This window comes from Pipistrellus kuhlii, unplaced genomic scaffold (genome assembly GCF_014108245.1).
Source record: "Pipistrellus kuhlii isolate mPipKuh1 unplaced genomic scaffold, mPipKuh1.p scaffold_m20_p_5, whole genome shotgun sequence".
Classification (NCBI taxonomy): Eukaryota; Metazoa; Chordata; class Mammalia; order Chiroptera; family Vespertilionidae; genus Pipistrellus; species Pipistrellus kuhlii.
The window spans coordinates 37,291,564-37,294,003 of NW_023425551.1; positions in this window are offsets into that span (position 1 = coordinate 37,291,564).

The following is a 2,440-nucleotide window of genomic DNA, read 5'->3' on the forward strand; positions in this document are numbered from 1 at the left end:
TGCCCTTTTCCTTCAACTCCCAGCAACCGTTATTCTACTTTCTCTCTCTGTGAAGTTGCCTTTCCTAGGTACCACATATAAGTGAAATTATACAGCATATGTCCTTTTGTCTGCCTTGTTTCACTTAGCATAACCTTTTCAAGGTTCATCCATGTCATAGCATGTATGAGAATTTCATTCCTTTTAAGGCTGAATAATATTCTAGTGCATGTATATACCACAGCTTTAAATAATATTTATTCTTAAATTTTATAAGGGATGTGATATGGATCTTAACACTATAAAGGTTTAACTCTGGAGAAGCAGGAATATGTCCTAATTCTTTATCTTCAATATCTCACCTTATTTTTTTTTTTTCATTTTACCTTGAGGATAACATGTTTTTATAATGCAAAGTATTAACTTGAACATATCCTCCCCTTGAATTTTCTCCTTCAAACACTTTGCAAACAGGAGAAGATAAGAAATTTAATTTGTAAAGCCTGATGATTGTTGGTCATAAAAGAGAGTGCCAGTCAAGACTGGCAAGATGAGGCTGCTAAGCACTTTCTGGTCAAAGTGCACAGTGACCAGCCTGCAGCAGATCGTATACATGACAGCTGTTCTCACACTTGAAAAAAACATCCTGAGAAAGTTTGGTGTTGAAATGCATATACGTGCCTGATGTCTCTCCTTCAGATCTTACCATTACAGGGAAATCCTAGATGACAGTGGGGAAATGGGAGTATAAAACCATTTCCTGGTCTGGCAAACAGTGATTGCTGAGTGTCTCATGAAACTGGCACAGGGCACAAAATTTAACAATAAGTGTCCAAAATGACTGGCCCATATTGGGGTTATTGTTTAAAATACTAATTTCATCATTTGACAAATGGAAAAAAAATGTGGTTATGCGGTATGCTGTCCAGTTGGGAAGCACAGATGAAAAATAAGTCTTTCAGAAAATTGCTTCAACTTTACTAGGGAAACAAGAAAACAATTGCATGATGATTATAGGAAGGAAAGTTTTACTGGCAATCAGTCTTCAGAGAAAGAACATCTTTCTTATTAGGATGTTTCTGAGAAAAGTAAACTTGCAAATCAGGGTCTATCCAAAAAACTTGGAAAATGAAGAAAATCACAGAGCAAAATCAGAGATTAATGAAGTGATTTTTAAAGTTGTATTAGTCTGTTGTGTAGTCTGTGTGTGTGCATGCGCTAAGTGTAAATTAGGGGAAGGGTTCAAGGAATGGAATTTCCAGTAGCATCTTCAGGCCTTCACAGCATTGCGTTGCCAGGTGTAATTAGTGATCCTTTTCTCCCAAGATGAAGTTTTATTTGGAGAGCCACTTGGATTTGATCCAGCAGAAGTTAGCTATTGAGGACTTTATTCTAAATCTTACCCAGGAGTATCTTGGTTTCATGTGCTTTATTAAGGAAGCCTAAATTTTATGTAAATGCCATTTATATTTACCTTCTTGCACTCTTGCTACATTATTCCTACTACAATTTGCTAGTTCTTTTGCACAATCCTCAATGAAACAATTTAGGCACTTGGTGCACTTTCTTCAGTAACACAAAAGTTCCATTCATGCTTCTCCCCAACAAGTGTTTTTCCAAGATTTAGTTGAGAAATGAATACTGCATTTCTGGAACATTTTTGTTTTCCTTGTAACTTGTAGACCCTAGCCTGGAAATCGTTACTTTTTATACTTGGACACTGTTTCAAATGAAAACAACATGGAATCCGGTATCCCATCCGAAGAGTTGCCTTGCATGAACCCTTCCTGGGGGCCATCTTGCAGCTGAGAGATGCAAACCGGACTTCCCCGACACTTTTCCTTAAAGGTCGCGGGGAAGGAGCGAGACCTCGGGACTTGCTGGGTGAGGTTGCGCTGGGCCAGCGTCTCCGGAAGGGGGCGCCATGTTTCGAAGTATGACCGCGGCGGGGTCAGCTGAGGTCGCCGCCATCGCTACCATCCCGACTGGCCACTTCGCTAAGGTCCGGCCCCGGAGGCGGAGCCCTCGGCAGCGCTCGGGGAGACCCCAGGCCGCAGTCCTCCAGGAATTCGCACCCGCCCGAGGCCGGCCCGCCGCTCCAGGCGCACCTAGCAACCGGCCAGCTCTCCAGTTTGACCCTTCGGCCCTTCCGTAGTCTGACACCAGTGCCGCAAACTCGCCCCCCTTGTCCGAAGCTCAAGTGTTCCTAGGGAAGCACACACCTCCTCTTGGAGGAGGATCGCGTTGCTAAAGTAAAAAAAAAAAATTGCAGGGCGCCCTGTAGAAGATACTTAAGTTCCTGGCCGGGTATGCGCTGGCGACGTTAAGGGGAATGTACAGGAACGTTCAGACACTTCCGCGGCGTGTGCCAGAGGCCAGGTGGTAACTGCCCATAACAAACATGGCGCGGAAGCGCGTACACCGGGCACCGTCCAGTGCTCAGAGACCTGGAGGCGGGAAC